This window comes from Oncorhynchus keta, unplaced genomic scaffold (genome assembly GCF_023373465.1).
Source record: "Oncorhynchus keta strain PuntledgeMale-10-30-2019 unplaced genomic scaffold, Oket_V2 Un_contig_5049_pilon_pilon, whole genome shotgun sequence".
Classification (NCBI taxonomy): Eukaryota; Metazoa; Chordata; class Actinopteri; order Salmoniformes; family Salmonidae; genus Oncorhynchus; species Oncorhynchus keta.
The window spans coordinates 87,027-105,000 of record NW_026288094.1 but is presented as its reverse complement, the minus strand read 5'-3'; the positions used below and the strand labels follow the sequence as shown (position 1 = coordinate 105,000).

General features: G+C 46.5%; 2 long non-coding RNA genes across 8 annotated transcripts; both read right to left on the bottom strand.

Moving 5' to 3' along the window:
• Positions 1 to 13,033: 13,033 nt before the first annotated feature.
• LOC127925086 (uncharacterized) lies at positions 13,034 to 15,981 on the bottom strand. Its single transcript, XR_008119702.1, has 2 exons — positions 15,157 to 15,981; positions 13,034 to 15,056 (listed from the first exon to the last, which is right to left on the bottom strand). It is a non-coding gene; the product is annotated as an uncharacterized LOC127925086 (long non-coding RNA).
• A 161-nt stretch (positions 15,982 to 16,142) lies between these two features.
• LOC127925090 (uncharacterized) lies at positions 16,143 to 17,284 on the bottom strand. 7 transcript variants are annotated; one of them, XR_008119710.1, is made up of 4 exons: positions 16,995 to 17,177; positions 16,375 to 16,482; positions 16,294 to 16,320; positions 16,143 to 16,239 (listed from the first exon to the last, which is right to left on the bottom strand). It is a non-coding gene; the product is annotated as an uncharacterized LOC127925090 (long non-coding RNA). The 7 variants fall into 7 exon arrangements; XR_008119712.1 differs by lacking the exon at positions 16,294 to 16,320 and having other exon boundaries at positions 16,195 to 16,212; positions 16,375 to 16,509; positions 17,049 to 17,177; XR_008119711.1 differs by lacking the exon at positions 16,294 to 16,320 and having other exon boundaries at positions 16,196 to 16,212.
• Positions 17,285 to 17,974: the final 690 nt, after the last annotated feature.

Genomic DNA, 17,974 nt, shown 5'->3' with positions numbered 1-17,974 from the left:
TCTCTCTCTCTCTCTCTCTCTCTCTCTCTCTCTCTCTCTCTCTCTCTCTCTCTCTCTCACCCTTCATCTCTCTCTCTCATCTCTCACCTTTCATCTCTCTCTCATCTCTCACCCTCATCTCTCTCTCTCTCTCACCCTTCATCTCTCTCTCTCATCTCTCACCCTTCATCTCTCTCTCTCTCATCTCTCACCTCTCTCACTCTCTCTCATCTCTCACCTTCATCTCTCTCTCTCTCATCTCCCTTCATCTCTCTCTCTCATCTCTCACCCTTCATCTCCTCTCATCTCTCTCTCTCATCTCTCACCCTTCATCTCTCTCTCTCATCTCTCACCCTTCATCTCTCTCTCTCTCTCTCTCTCACCCTTCATCTCTCTCTCATCTCTCACCCTTCATCTCTCACCTCTTTCATCTCTCTCTCTCATCTCTCACCCTTCATCTCTCTCTCTCTCTCACCCTTCATCTCTCTCTCTCTCATCTCTCACCCTTCATCTCTCTCTCATCTCTCACCCTCTCATCTCTCTCATCTCTCACCCTTCATCTCTCATCTCTCACCCTTCATCTCTCTCTCATCTCTCACCCTTCATCTCAATCTCTCACCCTTCATCTCTCTCTCTCTCTCATCTCTCACCCTTCATCTCTCTCTCTCATCTCTCACCCTTCATCTCTCTCTCTCATCTCTCACCCTTCATCTCTCTCATCTCTCACCCTTCTCTCATCTCTCTCCTCATCTCTCACCCTTCATCTCTCTCTCTCTCATCTCTCACCCTTCATCTCTCTCTCTCATCTCATCTCTCACCCTTCATCTCTCTCATCTCTCATCTCTCACCCTTCATCTCTCTCTCTCATCTCTCACCCTTCATCTCTCTCTCATCTCTCACCCTTCATCTCTCACCTTCATCTCTCACCCTTCATCATCTCTCTCATCTCTCACCCTTCATCTCTCTCTCATCTCTCACCCTTCATCTCATCTCTCTCTCATCTCTCTCTCATCTCCCTTCATCTCTCTCTCATCTCTCACCCTTCATCTTCATCTCTCTCTCTCTCTCATCTCTCACCCTTCATCTCTCACCCTTCATCTCTCTCTCTCTCTCTCTCTCACCCTTCATCTCTCACCCTTCATCTCTCTCTCATCTCTCACCCTTCATCTCTCACTCTCATCTCTCACCTTCATCTCTCATCTCTCACCCTCATCTCTCACCTTCATCTCTCTCTCTCATCTCTCACCCTTCATCTCTCTCCCTCTCATCTCTCACCCTTCATCTCTCTCTCTCATCTCTCACCCTTCATTTCTCTCTCTCTCATCTCTCACCCTTCATCTCTCACCCTTCATCATCTCTCTCTCTCATCTCTCACCCTTCATCTCTCTCTCTCATCTCTCACCCTTCATCTCTCTCTCTCATCTCTCACCCTTCATCTCTCTCTCTCATCTCTCACCTTTCATCTCTCTCTCTCATCTCTCACCCTTCATCTCTCTCTCATCTCTCTCTCTTCTTCTCTCTCTCTCATCTCTCACCCTTCATCTCTCTCTCTCTCATCTCTCACCTTTCATCTCTCTCTCATCTCTCACCCTTCATCTCTCTCTCTCATCTCTCACCCTTCTCTCTCTCTCATCTCTCACCCTTCATCTCTCTCTCTCTCATCTCTCACCCTTCATCTCTCTCTCTCTCTCTCTCACCTTTCATCACTCTCTCTCTCATCTCTCACCCTTCATCTCTCTCTCTCATCTCTCACCCTTCATCTCTCTCTCATCTCTCACCCTTCATCTCTCTCTCATCTCTCACCCTTCATCTCTCTCTCTCATCTCTCACCCTTCATCTCTCTCTCTCATCTCTCACCCTTCATCTCTCTCTCATCTCTCACCCTTCTCTCTCTCTCTCATCTCTCACCCTTCATCTCTCTCTCTCTCTCATCTCTCATCTCTCATCTCTCTCCCTCATCTCTCTCTCATCTCTCACCCTTCATCTCTCTCTCTCATCTCTCACCTTCTCTCTCTCTCTCTCTCTCTCTCTCTCTCTCTCTCTTTCATCTCTCATCTCCTACCCTTCATCTCTCTCTCTCATCTCTCACCCATCTCATCTCTCTCTCACTCTCTCACCTCTTCATCTCTCATCTCTCACCCTTCATCTCTCTCATCTCTCTCCCTTCATCTCTCTCTCTCTCTCTCTCTCTCTCATCTCTCATCTCTCACCTCTTCTCTCTCTCTCTCTCTCTCTCTCTCTCTCTCTCTCTCTCTCTCTCTCTCTCTCTCTCTCTCACCTTCATCTATCTCTCTCTCTCTCACCCTTCATCTCTCATCTCTCACCCTTCATCTCTCTCTCTCATCTCTCACCCTTCATCTCTCTCTCTCTCTCTCTCTCTCTCTCTCTCTCTCTCATCTCTCACCCTTCATCTATCTCTCTCTCTCTCTCTCTCTCTCTCTCTCTCTCTCCTCTCTCACCCTTCATCTATCTCTCTCTCTCTCACCCTTCATCTCTCATCTCTCACCCTTCATCTCTCTCTCTCATCTCTCACCCTTCATCTCTCTCTCTCTCTCTCACTCTCTCTCTTCATCTCTCACTCTCTCTCTCACCCTTCATCTCTCTCTCTCTCTCTCTCTCTCTCTCTCTCTCTCTCTCTCTCTCTCTCTCTCACCCTTCATCTCTCTCTCTCTCACCCTTCATCTCTCTCTCATCTCTCACCCTTCATCTCTCTCTCTCATCTCCACCCTTCATCTCTCTCATCTCTCACCCTTCATCTCTCTCTCTCTCTCTCTCTCTCTCTCTCTCTCTCTCTCTCTCTCTCTCTCTCTCTCATCTTCTCTCTCTCTCTCATCTCTTCATCTCTCTCTCATCTCTCACCCTCATCTCTCTCTCTCTCTCACCCTTCATCTCTCTCTCTATCTCTCACCTTTCATCTTCTCATTTCTCTCTCTCTTCATCTCTCTCTGGGAAGAATCTCTCTCTCTCTCATCTCTCACCCTTATAATAACCACTGTATCTCTCTCTCAGATCTCACCTATCTATCTCTCCATCTCTCACCTTTCATCTCTTCTCTCATCTCTCACCTCTTCATCTCTCTCTCTCTCTCTCACCCTTCATCTCTCTCTCTCTCTCATCTCTCACCTTTCATCTCTCTCTCTCATCTCTCACCCTTCATCTCTCTCTCTCATCTCTCACCCTTCATCTCTCTCTCTCATCTCTCACCCTTCATCTCTCTCTCTCATCTCTCACCCTTCATCTCTCTCTCTCATCTCTCACCCTTCATCTCTCTCATCTCTCACCCTTCATCTCTCTCTCTCTCATCTCTCACCCTTCATCTCTCTCTCTCAACTTCATCTGTCTCTCCTCTCATCTCTCATCTCTCATCTCTCACTTCATCTCTCTCTCATCTCTCACCCTTCATCTCTCTAGAATCTCTCAACCTTCATCTCTCTCTCTCTCACTCTCTCTTCTCATTCATCTCTCATCTCCTACCCTTCATCTCTCTCTCTCTCTCTCACATTCATCTCTTCTCAATAGATCTCCATAGAATCTGAAGTATCTTCATCTTCATCTCTCATCTCTTTGTCTTTCTCTCTCTCACTCCTTCATTCTCAGGTCTCAATGACTCTCTCTCTCTCTCATCTCTCATCTCTGTCTCTCTAGTCTCTCATCTCTCACCCTTCATCTATCTCTCCAATCAACCCTTCATCTCTCTGATCTCAGGGTCATCTCTCTCTCTCATCTCTCACCCTTCATCTCTCTCTCTCTCTCCACTACTCTCATCTCTCTCTCACTATCATCTCTCTCTCTCTTTAGTGACCTCTCATCTCTCACCCTTCATCTATCTCTCTCTCACCATCTCTCTCTCTCAGGGCAATCTCCCTCTCTCATCTCTCACCCTTCATCTCTCTCTCTCTCTCTCTCTCTCTCATCTCTCACCCTTCATCTCTCTCATCTCTCACCTTCATCTCTCTCTCTCTCTCTCTCTCTCTCTCTCCTCTCTCTCTCACAAATCTCTCTCTCTCACACCAGCATCTCTCTCTCTCTCTCTCTCTGGCAGAGAACACCTGATCATCTCTCTCTCTAGAACTGAAATATAGATCTCTCTCTAGAATCTTCAATCTCTCTCATCTAATCACCCTAAATATCTCTCTCTCTCTCACTGAAATCTCTCATCTCTCATTCATCTCTCTCTCTCATCTCTCATAGAACTTCAATCTCTTCTCTCTCTGTCTCTCTAGATTCCATCTCTCATTTCACTCTCTCTCTCTCAAACTCACCCTTCATCTCTCATGATGTACTGAAGAAGCTCTCTCTCTCTCCTCTCTCTCTCTCTCTCTCCCAGCATCTCTTAGAATCTCACCCTTCATCTCTCTCTTCTCTCTTCTCACCAATCATCATTGTTTTGTTCATCTCTCTTTCTGCTCTCTCTCTCACTGAATCTCTCTTCTCCTTTCTCTGTCATGATCTCAGACTCTCCCTCTCTCTCTTTTCTCATCTGTCTCTCTCATCTCTCTCTCTCTCTCTCTCCTCTCTGGTGATCTCTGGTCTCTCTCTCTCTCTCTCTCTCTCTCTCTCTCTCTCTCTCACCCTTCATCTCTCTCTCTCGTACTAAGGAGTTAAACATCTAGAGAATGTTGTGACAGACAACACTATCAGTGTCACATATCTCTACACCTGTCATCATTCAGCATTTTGTCTCTGTAGAAATGAATGGGAAGAATTCTCCCGAGGACATCTCTGTCAACCACATTATAATAACACACTGTACCAGGAAGATCCAGAAACTATTTATAATAGACCAGCTAGCGACCTCAAACTCCTTATTGCAACACGGTGACAAGGACAAGGTTTTTACAACACAGTAACTGTATCAGTACCTAGAGAGACTGCCACTCTGAGAAATAGATTCCATAGAATTGAAATAGATTCCATAGAATTGAAATAGATTCCATAGAATTGAAATAGATTCCATTGAATTTGTATTTATTTATTCCTTATTTTTCCAGGTAAAATGACTGAGAACATATTCTCGTTTACAGCAACAACCTGGGGATTAGTTACATGGGAGAGGAGATATATTAGGCAATTGGAAGCTGGGGATGATTAGGTGATGAGGGTCAAATTAGGAATTGAGCCAGGACACCGGGGTTAACACCACTACTCTTATGATAAGTACCACGGGATCTTTAGTGACCACAGAGTCAGGATACCCGTTTAACATCCCATCCGAATGGCAGCACCCTACACAGGGCAATGTCCCGAATCACTGCCCTGGGATATTTATTTTCTTTTAGACCAGAGGAAAGAGTGCCTCTCTTCCAGCAGCATCTGGTCTCCCCCATCCGTGGACTGACCAGGACAAACCCTGCATAGCTGCAAGCCAGCAGTGGGATGCAGGATAGTGTGCTGCTGGCAGAGAACTGACATAGATTCCATAGAACTGAAATAGATTCCATAGAATTGAAATAGATTCCATAGAATTTAAATAGATTCCATAGAACTGAAATAGATTCCATAGAACTGAAATAGATTCCATAGAATTTAAATAGATTCCATAGAACTGAAATAGATTCCATAGAAATTTAATAGATTCATAGAATTGAAATAGATTCCATAGAATTGAAATAGATTCCATAGAAGATTTCAATGAAATGAAATAGATTCCATAGAACTGAAATAGATTCCATAGAACTGAAATAGATTCCATAGAATTAAATAGGCCTGAAATAGATTCCATAGAACACAGATTCCATAGAACTGAAATAGATTCCATAGAATTGAAATAGATTCATAGAATTGAAATAGATTCCATAGAACTGAAATAGATTCCATAGAATTGAAATAGTTCCATAGAACTGAAATAGATTCCATAGAACTGAAATAGATTCCATATAATTTAAATAGATTCCATAGAATTGAAATAGATTCCATAGAACTTAGATTCCATAGAATTGAAATAGATTCCATAGAACTGAAATAGATTCCATAGAATTGAAATAGATTCCATAGAACTGAAATAGATTCCATAGAACTGAAATAGATTCCATAGAACTGAAATAGATTCCATAGAATTTAAATAGATTCCATAGAATTGAAATAGATTCCATAGAACTGAAATAGATTCCATAGAATTTAAATAGATTCCATAGAACTGAAATAGATTCCATAGAACTGAAATAGATTCCATAGAACTGAAATAGATTCCATAGAATTACTGGCCTCAAACACAGCATTGCATATACATGATGTACTGAAGAAGCATGGAACCGACCCATTTCCCTGAAAATCAGGTTTAGAATAGTTGAATCAGAAGCATTTCCTCTCCTCTGCCAATGGTTTGTTTTGTTGCTATTTCTGCTCCCCAGACTGAATGATTTCTCCTTTCCTGTGATGATTCAGACAGAGAGAGTGGGAGAGAAACTCTGTTTCTGCATCTCTCTCCTCCTCCTCCTCCTAATATGGTGATGGATGGTCCCTCACTGGCACCCTGTGTTGACTAATCAATGCAGAAGCCTGCAGGCAGCACAGGGAGAAGATTAAGAGGCCCTGGTGAGATCAATACAGACAGACTTCAGTCCTTCTCTCAGATAGAGAACCAACCTGTGTGTGTGTGTGTGTGTGTGTGTGTGTGTGTGTGTGTGTGTGTGTGTGTGTGTGTGTGTGTGTGTGTGTGTGTGTGTGTGTGTGTGTGTGTGCGTGCGTGCGTGCGTGCGTGCGTGCGTGCGTGCGTGCGTGCGTGTGCGTCTATTGTAACCCACATGTGTCTCATATTGGAAGATCCCGCTATTCAAGTCCTTACACCATTTAACTGGACTGTGGAAGTTGAGCGGGACGCCCCGCCAGACCTGCGGGTCCTGACAGAGATCATTGTGACACGGTCTGCATTTTTCATGCTGCGGGCGGGAGCGGGGCGGTCAGACAGACTACTTTGGGACGGAAATAGTTTTGTTGTCGCGCATATTATTTGGAAAGGTGATCTTTCTGCTTAGTGTCCGTTAGCGTACATATGGTATTAAAATCGCATGTGTTTGTCGCATTATTCACACGCTCAGAATTCGCTTGTTTCAACTTCGGTAGCCGACCTCTCCTCTCCTAGTAGGACGTGCGGTCTCATTGAAATAGAGTAGGCTGCATACATGGGCGGAGAATCGCGTGGCAGTTAACTTGAATATGGAATTAACTTAAATATGATTCGACTGTAGTTTTACTACAGTGTCTGTAAATAAATATTGATCATGGAAAGATGTGGAGGGCGATCAAACAACGTGAGTCAAAGTCCCAAATATATATCATCATTGAAAAGGAAGAAGGCACAACGTGCACATAGGTTAGACTACTGTGGTGAGCTTTGTGCCTTTTAATAATCAATAAGAACTGATGACCCATTTATTTTTTATCTTCCTGCAAATCGTCCTCCTATATCCTATATGCAACACGTCATTTTTCTTCTAGCTGATTAAAGTTCACTAGTCCTATCTGCGATATCAGGTGTGAGTGTCGTCTGAATTGAATAGAGCTGGCTACAGAGTAGACTACACACCCCTTTCTCTGTTTGCAAACATCATAGAACGAGGGCGATGCGCGCCAGTTGGTGACACTCTTAAAAGGTAGGCTATAAAAATAGCTCAAGAGAAAGTCTCCCCAACTTTGCTCTCTTCAAAATACTATTCATCTACCATATTGGCTGATATAGCCCAGTAATACAGATAACCTAATGTGGCCACGCGAGAATCTCTGGTGATTTAACCTATTTCTGAACTTATTTTTCCCCATTTGCCTGTAGGGCACAAAATTGCTGGGGACTGCGGTTCGGTTTGGGACCAGTCCTTGTGGTAGAAGGGGGGGAATCGAACAGAAAGCCAGCTTTGCGCAGGGAGGTGCGCAGGGAGAGGGACCAGTTCTTGTGGTAGAAGGGGGGAATCGGACAGAAAGCCAGCTGGGCCAGGGAGGTGTGCAGGGAGAGGGACCAGTCCTTGTGGTAGAAGGGGGGGAATCGGACAGAAAGCCAGCTGGGCATGGGAGGTGTGCAGGGAGAGGGACCAGTTCATGTGGTACAAGGGGGGAATCGGACAGAAAGCCAGCTGGGCCTGGGAGGTTTGTGCAGGGAGAGGGACCAGTTCTTGTGGTAGAAGGGGGAATCGGACAGAAAGCCAGCTGGGCCTGGGAGGTGTGCAGGGAGAGGGACCAGTTCTTGTGGTAGAAGGGGGGAATCGGACAGAAAGCCAGCTGGGCCTGGGAGGTGTGCAGGGAGAGGGACCAGTTCTTGTGGTAGAAGGGGGGAATCGGACAGAAAGCCAGCTGGGCATGGGAGGTGTGCAGGGAGAGGGACCAGTTCTTGTGGTAGAAGGGGGGAATCGGACAGAAAGCCAGCTGGGCCTGGGAGGTGTGCAGGGAGAGGGACCAGTTCTTGTGGTAGAAGGGGGGAATCGGACAGAAAGCCAGCTGGGCCTGGGAGGTGTGCAGGGAGAGGGACCAGTTAATGTGGTAGAAGGGGGGAATCGGACAGAAAGCCAGCTGGGCGCTGGGAGGTGTGCAGGGAGAGGGACCAGTCCTTGTGGTAGAAGGGGGAATCGGACAGAAAGCCAGCTGGGCGCAGGGAGGTGTGCAGGGAGAGGGACCAGTTCTGTGGTAGAAGGGGAGAATCGGACAGAAAGCCAGCTGGGCGCTGGGAGGTGTGCAGGGAGAGGGACCAGTTCTGTGGTAGAAGGGGGGGAATCGGACAGAAAGCCAGCTGGGCGCAGGGAGGGGTGCAGGGAGAGGGACCAGTTCATGTGGTAGAAGGGGGGGAATCGGACAGAAAGCCAGCTGGGCCTGGGAGGTGTGCAGGGAGAGGGACCAGTTCTTGTGGTAGAAGGGGGAATCGGACAGAAAGCCAGCTGGGCCTGGGAGGTGTGCAGGGAGAGGGACCAGTTCTTGTGGTAGAAGGGGGGGAATCGGACAGAAAGCCAGCTGGGCATGGGAGGTGTGCAGGGAGAGGGACCAGTTCTTGTGGTAGAAGGGGGGAATCGGACAGAAAGCCAGCTGGGCGCAGGGAGGTGTGCAGGGAGAGGGACCAGTTCTTGTGGTAGAAGGGGGAATCGGACAGAAAGCCAGCTGGGCCTGGGAGGTGTGCAGGGAGAGGGACCAGTCCTTGTGGTAGAAGGGGGAATCGGACAGAAAGCCAGCTGGGCGCTGGGAGGTGTGCAGGGAGAGGGACCAGTCCTCATGTGGTAGAAGGGGTGGAATCGGACAGAAAGCCAGCTGGGCGCAGGGAGGTGTGCAGGGAGGGACCAGTTCTTGTGGTAGAAGGGGTGGAATCGGACAGAAAGCCAGCTGGGCGCAGGGAGGTGTGCAGGGAGAGGGACCAGTCCTTGTGGTAGAAGGGGTGGAATCGGACAGAAAGCCAGCTGGGCGCAGGGAGGTGTGCAGGGAGAGGGACCAGTCCTTGTGGTAGAAGGGGGAATCGGACACTGATGGGGAGCTGGGCGCAGGGAGGTGTGCAGGGAGAGGGACCAGTTGCTTGTGGGTGGTAGAAGGGGTGGAATCGGACTGAAAATGCCAGGCTGGGCGCAGGGAGGTGTGCAGGGAGAGGGACCAGTCCTCACTGTGGTTTAGGGGGTCACCAGCACTGGGCACTGGGTTTCAGGGAGACTGGTCACCAGCACTCACTGTGTTTTAGACACTGGTCACCAGCACTCACTGTGCCAGGCACTGGTCACCAGCACTCACTGTGTTTTAGGGAGAGGGTCACCAGCACTCACTGTGTGGTAGACACTGGTCACCAGCACTCACTGTGTTTTAGGCACTGGTCACCAGCACTCACTGTCCTTGTGGTAGACTCACTGGTTTTAACACGGTCACCAGCACTCACTGGGCACTGGTCACCAGCACTCACTGTGTTTCAGACACTGGTCACCAGCACTCACTGTGTTTTAGAAGGGTTTTAGGCACTGGAATCGGACAGAAAGCACTCACTGCTGGGCGCACTCACTGTGGGAGGTGTGCAGGGACTGGTCACCAGCACTCACTGTGTTTTAGAACTGGTCACCAGCACCACTGTGTTTTAGACACTGGTCCTGACCAGACCTCACTGTGTTTCACTGGTCACCAGCACTCACTGTTTTGGCACTGGTCACCAGCACTCATGTGTTTTCAGGCACTGGTCACTGGCATCACCAGCACTCACTGTGAAAAATTTAGGCTGGTCACCAGCACTCACTGTGTTTTAGGCACTGGTCACCAGCACTCACTGTGTTTTAGACACTGGTCACCAGCACTCACTGTGTTTTAGGCACTGGTCACCAGCACTCACTGTGTTTTAGACACTGGTCACCAGCACTCACTGTGTTTTAGACACTGGTCACCAGCACTCACTGTGTTTTAGGCACTGGTCACCAGCACTCACTGTGTTTTAGACACTGGTCACCAGCACTCACTGTGTTTTAGACACTGGTCACCAGCACTCACTGTGTTTTAGACACTGGTCACCAGCACTCACTGTGTTTTAGACACTGGTCACCAGCACTCACTGTGTTTTAGACACTGGTCACCAGCACTCACTGTGTTTTAGGCACTGGTCACCAGCACTCACTGTGTTTTAGGCACTGGTCACCAGCACTCACTGTGTTTTAGACACTGGTCACCAGCACTCACTGTGTTTTAGACACTGGTCACCAGCACTCACTGTGTTTTAGGCACTGGTCACCAGCACTCACTGTGTTTTAGACACTGGTCACCAGCACTCACTGTGTTTTAGACACTGGTCACCAGCACTCACTGTGTTTTAGACACTGGTCACCAGCACTCACTGTGTTTCAGACACTGGTCACCAGCACTCACTGTGTTTTAGACACTGGTCACCAGCACTCACTGTGTTTCAGACACTGGTCACCAGCACTCACTGTGTTTTAGACACTGGTCACCAGCACTCACTGTGTTTTAGACACTGGTCACCAGCACTCACTGTGTTTTAGACACTGGTCACCAGCACTCACTGTGTTTTAGGCACTGGTCACCAGCACTCACTGTGTTTTAGACACTGGTCACCAGCACTCACTGTGTTTTAGACACTGGTCACCTGGTCAGCACTCACTGTGTTTTAGGCACTGGTCACCAGCACTCACTGTGTTTTAGGCACTGGTCACCAGCACTCACTGTGTTTTAGACACTGGTCACCAGCACTCACTGTGTTTCAGGCACTGGTCACCAGCACTCACTGTGTTTTAGGCACTGGTCACCAGCACTCACTGTGTTTTAGACACTGGTCACCAGCACTCACTGTGTTTTAGGCACTGGTCACCAGCACTCACTGTGTTTCAGACACTGGTCACCAGCACTCACTGTGTTTTAGGCACTGGTCACCAGCACTCACTGTGTTTTAGGCACTGGTCACCAGCACTCACTGTGTTTTAGACACTGGTCACCAGCACTCACTGTGTTTTAGGCACTGGTCACCAGCACTCACTGTGTTTTAGGCACTGGTCACCAGCACTCACTGTGTTTTAGGCACTGGTCACCAGCACTCACTGTGTTTTAGACACTGGTCACCAGCACTCACTGTGTTTTAGACACTGGTCACCAGCACTCACTGTGTTTTAGACACTGGTCACCAGCACTCACTGTGTTTTAGACACTGGTCACCAGCACTCACTGTGTTTTAGGCACTGGTCACCAGCACTCACTGTGTTTTAGGCACTGGTCACCAGCACCCACTGTGTTTTAAGCACTGGTCACCAGCCTTTGCTGTGTTTTAGACACTGGTCACCAGCCTCCACTGTGTTTTTGCTGGTTACCAGCCTTCGCTTTGGTGACCAGCATACAGAAAATGTGTTTTGGACAATGGTGACAAGCATACCGAAATGTGTTTTGGACAATGGTGACCAGCATACCGAAATGTGTTTTGGACAATGGTGACCAGCATACCGAAATGTGTTTTGGACAATGGTGACCAGCATACCGAAATGTGTTTTGGACAATGGTGACCAGCATACCGAAATGTGTTTAGGACAATGGTGACCAGCATACCGAAATGTGTTTTGGACAATGGTGACCAGCATACCGAAATGTGTTTAGGACAATGGTGACCAGCATACCGAAATGTGTTTTGGACAATGGTGACCAGCATACCGAAATGTGTTTTGGACAATGGTGACCAGCATACCAACATGTGTTTTGGACAATGGTGACCAGCATGTGATTTGGACAATGGTGACCAGCATACCAACATGTGTTTTGGACAATGGTGACCAGCATACCAACATGTGTTTTGGACAATGGTGACCAGCATACCAACATGTGTTTTGGACAATGGTGACCAGCATACCAACATGTGTTTTGGACAATGGTGACCAGCATACCAACATGTGTTTTGGACAATGGTGACCAGCATACCGAAATGTGTTTTGGACAATGGTGACCAGCATACCGAAATGTGTTTTGGACAATGGTGACCAGCATACCGAAATGTGTTTTGGACAATGGTGACCAGCATACCGAAATGTGTTTTGGACAATGGTGACCAGCATGTGTTTTGGACAATGGTGAAATGTGTTTAGGACAATGGTGACCAGCATACCGAAATGTGTTTAGGACAATGATGACCAGCATACCGAAATGTGTTTTGGACAATGGTGACCAGCATACCGAAATGTGTTTTGGACAATGGTGACCAGCATACCGAAATGTGTTTTGGACAATGGTGACCAGCATACCGAAATGTGTTTTGGACAATGGTGACCAGCATACCGACATGTGTTTTGGACAATGGTGACCAGCATACCAACATGTGTTTTGGACAATGGTGACCAGCATACCAAAATGTGTTTAGGACAATGGTGACCAGCATACCGAAATGTGTTTTGGACAATGGTGACCAGCATACCGAAATGTGTTTTGGACAATGGTGACCAGCATACCAACATGTGTTTTGGACAATGGTGACCAGCATACCAACATGTGTTTTGGACAATGGTGACGAGCATACCGAAATGTGTTTTGGACAATGGTGACCAGCATGGTGATTAGTATGGTAAAAAAAAGACTATGTATCAAGACTCAGGATGACCCAGATGCAGACACAGGAGGCGGATAGCACAGTTCTCAGATAATTTATTATAAACACAGGGCAGGTAAAGGACAGGTCGAGGAGTACAGGCGGAGGTTCGTGATCAGGTCAGAGTCAGGCAGGTACAGGACGGCAGGCAGGCAGGTCAGAACCAGGAAAAACTAGGAAACAGGACTTGAGAAACAGGAAGACGGGAAAGCATGCTGGTAAGACCTAACAAAACGAACTGGACACGGACAAACAGAGAACACAGGTATAAATACACAGGGGATAATGGAGAAGATGGGCGACACCCGGAGGGGGGGTGGAGACAAACACAAAGACAGGTGAAACAGATCAGGGTGTGACAGTATGAAATAAATAGTACAACTACTGAGCTATATTGTATGCCCCCCCCAAAAAACTGGGAACATTTTATTATTTTATACTAATACAATTTCTCATTTGAAAGAGAATTTGTAATCAAGTACTAAAAAAAGCTAAAGATGTTTGCTAGCTTGAACAGCAACCCCAAAATGACTCAGTATATATATGTATGTCTGTTCTCAGAGCAGCATGAGAACCGGTTGATACAAACTGGTCAACATCTTTTGCTGGCTGGTTTTTTAACCAAAGGCTTGTTAAACTGTTGGCTGGCTAACATGATAGACTTAGAGAAACTAATTGCTAGCCAACTAAGGTTTGTTTAGCTAGCTAACACCCCAGATCATAATTTACTCAGTAGCCTCCTCATTTACACTCCTCATGCAAAGGCTCCCCAATAACTTTACCCAGTTGCACAGCATGACTGCGCAGTTTACCTCAACATAATTAAGGATTGTTTTTTTTTGTGAACCACAGCAAAGTTTGTATGACCTGTCTTGTCTGTGCCAAACTGAGCCTCGTCTGGGCCTCGTTTGGCTCATGCACTTCTAAAAGCAGCCACTAGATGGCGTCCTAAACCGCCTGATGTCCTCAAAACATCTCTGTGAAAAAGTGACGCTTAACGTGATACCATAGAGCGGCCTTTCTTTAAAGCATGGGTAGTGGGTCGCGACGTAAATTAATATAAATTAATATATTTTTAGATTAATTACTGGAATTGATTTGGTCAAGTGCAATTAAACTCTCTGCGCAGTCTGGCAGCTGCGCGAGTTTCGGCAGTTTCCTTCCCTCCGCGACTCTCAGGCTGCAGTACTGTCGTTCTGTAGCGCTGCCAGTCATTTGTCGCGTTCAAAACAACTGGGAACTCGGGAAAATACATGGTCAGTAAAACAATACATGATCAGACCTACTGTGCATTTTACTGTAGAAATGACTGTAGAAATGACTGTTGAAAACACGTCTAGGTGGGAACTGTAGAAAGCAGTAGATGTTCTGGTCCAGTTTGGTACCACATACCTGTGTGAGTCAGGGTTCTCAACTCGGTTGTACTTAAAAAAAAAAAAACTTCAACCAGTCACACACCTTTCATTAGGACTGTGTGTGTGTGTGTGCCTCAAAAAGCATCTTGCTTTAATCAGTTTATTCCCATTCAGAATTACAATTATTTATTGTATTTTAGCAGCAACAGTTCCAACCTAGACAGACATGTAAGAGTGTTTTTAATGGGAGGAAATAAACATGAATAGCTATTTATATGGGTATTTAATTTCATTTCAATTTCAATTTCGTTATTTGTCTATATTGTATTTGTTTTAGGTACAAGGGAAATTAAATGTACTGATGTTTCCATAAGCTTGAGTCCCAGGAAAACACAGAATTTCTCATTTGGGTCCCAGGCTGAAAAAGTTTAAGAACCCCTGCCATAGAGATTAGAGGACTCCTCTGTGCATCTGTCCCATTAGGGTGTCTGGGAGCGCTTTGGGTAGCGCCATGAGCCCATCTCCATTTTGAAGTTGTCCATTTTCTTCTTCTACTACTTCTATGAGTTGGTAAACAAACTGAAAGGGTGCACACTGCCCCCTGGAGGGTGTTGTTGGAACAGGTTGGCCAAGGTTGGCGATTTACTGCCACCTGCTGTTATGGAATGTTTCCTCACCAGTATAATTCATTGGCTGATCCTGATGACCTGGATGGAATCATGTGATTCTTCCTTAACCAATAGGAAGTCCCACCCAGTTGACTATTACTCATGGGCTGACTATAATTCATTGTCTGATCCTGATGACCCGGATGGAATCATGTGATCCTTCCTTAACCAATAGGAAGTCCCACCCAGTTGACTATTACTCATGGGCTGACTATAATTCATTGTCTGATCCTGATGACCTGGATGGAATCATGTGATCCTTCCTTAACCCATAGGAAGTCCCACCCAGTTGACTACTTCAAAATGGTGGAAGCTTTCAATGGCAATATCCATGCACAAATGGGTTTAATCCATCTTGAGGCCGCTATAATTCTCTACGTGCAATACAGAAGACCAGTGGTTCATGTATTTCTAACAAAGATGATGAATAAATCAAGATAATTCACTCAGACCGTTTCCCATTGAAAATAATGGTCAGTTCCGTTCTGCTTAATCGGGCGTGGGGGACTCTCCCAAAGACACCAATGTGAACCAGAAAGAAATTAGGGAGTGGGATGTCTGGCTTCCTCTTCCGTCTCGGTCTCCAATAACATTTTGCTCTGCCCACAGCACCTCCTTATGTGTTAGTTCAACCAATCATTTGGCCTATGTTCTTATGAGGCTTCCCTATTGGACAGGTAGAACCTTTCAGAGGAACATCACTAAGTACCAGTCATCAATCTGTCTGTTACCCATAGAGATGGAAAGATGTCGTAACCTTATATCCATCTAATTATGGCCTCTGTTAAACGCATGGGCAACGCCATTGAGGCTATCTCCATTTTGAAGTAGTCCATTATGGCCTCTGTTAAACGCATGGGCAACGCCATTGAGGCTATCTCCATTTTGAAGTAGTCCATTATGGCCTCTGTTAAACGCATGGGCAACGCCATTGAGGCTATCTCCATTTTGAAGTAGTCCATTTTCATCTGTTAAACGATTGGCAGAACCCATTGAGGCTATCTCCATTTTGGAAGTAGTCCATTTTCATCTTCACGATTGGCTGAACCCTCCTGATGACCAGGTTGGACATGATGACTCCAGCAGGGTCACCAGGAGGTCTCCATCCTATGCTGTTATGTCCCACCTAGTTGATTACATTCAAATGGTGGAAGCCCTCAATGGTAATGTCTGTCGATCTCTATGCTGTTATGACCTCTGTCCATCTCTATGCTGTTGTGACCTCTGTTCATCTCTATGCTGTTGTGACCTCTGTCCATCTCTATGCTGTTATGACCTCTGTCCATCTCTATGCTGTTATGACCTCTGTCCATCTCTATGCTGTTGTGACCTCTGTCCATCTCTATGCTGTTGTGACCTCTGTCCATCTCTATGCTGTTATGACCTCTGTCCATCTCTATGCTGATATGACCTCTGTCCATCTCTATGCTGTTATGACCTCTGTCCATCTCTATGCTGTTGTGACCTCTGTCCATCTCTATGCTGTTATGACCTCTGTCCATCTCTATGCTGTTGTGACCTCTGTCCATCTCTATGCTGTATGACCTCTGTCCATCTCTATGCTGTTATGACCTCTGTCCATCTCTATGCTGTTGTGACCTCTGTCCATCTCTATGCTGTTATGACCTCTGTCCATCTCTATGCTGTTGTGACCTCTGTCCATCTCTATGCTGTTGTGACCTCTGTCCATCTCTATGCTGTTGTGACCTCTGTCCATCTCTATGCTGTTGTGACCTCTGTCCATCTCTATGCTGTTGTGACCTCTGTCCATCTCTATGCTGTTGTGACCTCTGTCCATCTCTATGCTGTTGTGACCTCTGTCCATCTCTATGCTGTTGTGACCTCTGTCCATCTCTATGCTGTTGTGACCTCTGTCCATCTCTATGCTGTTGTGACCTCTGTCCATCTCTATGCTGTTGTGACCTCTGTCCATCTCTATGCTGTTGTGACCTCTGTCCATCTCTATGCTGTTGTGACCTCTGTCCATCTCTATGCTGTTGTGACCTCTGTCCATCTCTATGCTGTTGTGACCTCTGTCCATCTCTATGCTGTTATGACCTCTGTCCATCTCTATGCTGTTATGACCTCTGTCCATCTCTATGCTGTTATGACCTCTGTCCATCTCTATGCTGTTATGACCTCTGTCCATCTCTATGCTGTTATGACCTCTGTCCATCTCTATGCTGTTGTGACCTCTGTCCATCTCTATGCTGTTGTGACCTCTGTCCATCTCTATGCTGTTGTGACCTCTGTCCATCTCTATGCTGTTGTGACCTCTGTCCATCTCTATGCTGTTGTGACCTCTGTCCATCTCTATGCTGTTGTGACCTCTGTCCATCTCTATGCTGTTGTGACCTCTGTCCATCTCTATGCTGTTGTGACCTCTGTCCATCTCTATGCTGTTGTGACCTCTGTCCATCTCTATGCTGTTGTGACCTCTGTCCATCTCTATGCTGTTGTGACCTCTGTCCATCTCTATGCTGTTGTGACCTCTGTCCATCTCTATGCTGTTGTGACCTCTGTCCATCTCTATGCTGTTGTGACCTCTGTCCATCTCTATGCTGTTGTGACCTCTGTCCATCTCTATGCTGTTGTGACCTCTGTCCATCTCTATGCTGTTAGCCCATAAAAGAGCAAACCAAACACCCAGGTGGGAAGACTGCCTTGACTGGGGTCCTGTGTGCCATGTGCTGAGATTTTGACAACAACAAAAAAGGATATAGCTTTAAATCAGATTTTACATTTCATAGCAGGTTAGGATCATTAACGTGTCCAGGCTAAAAACAAATACTTTAAGGACAGGAAAAGAGTTTGGGTTAAGCTAAAATGCAAAACAAATGATAAAGATAACCTTTTGATTTAAATTGGACAAAAGCTGTATCCATTCTAGCCATGGCCATGTGCTTGTTTGAAGAGTGCATGTGCTGTTTATCCCAGTGTTTAATCGAAAGGTATTC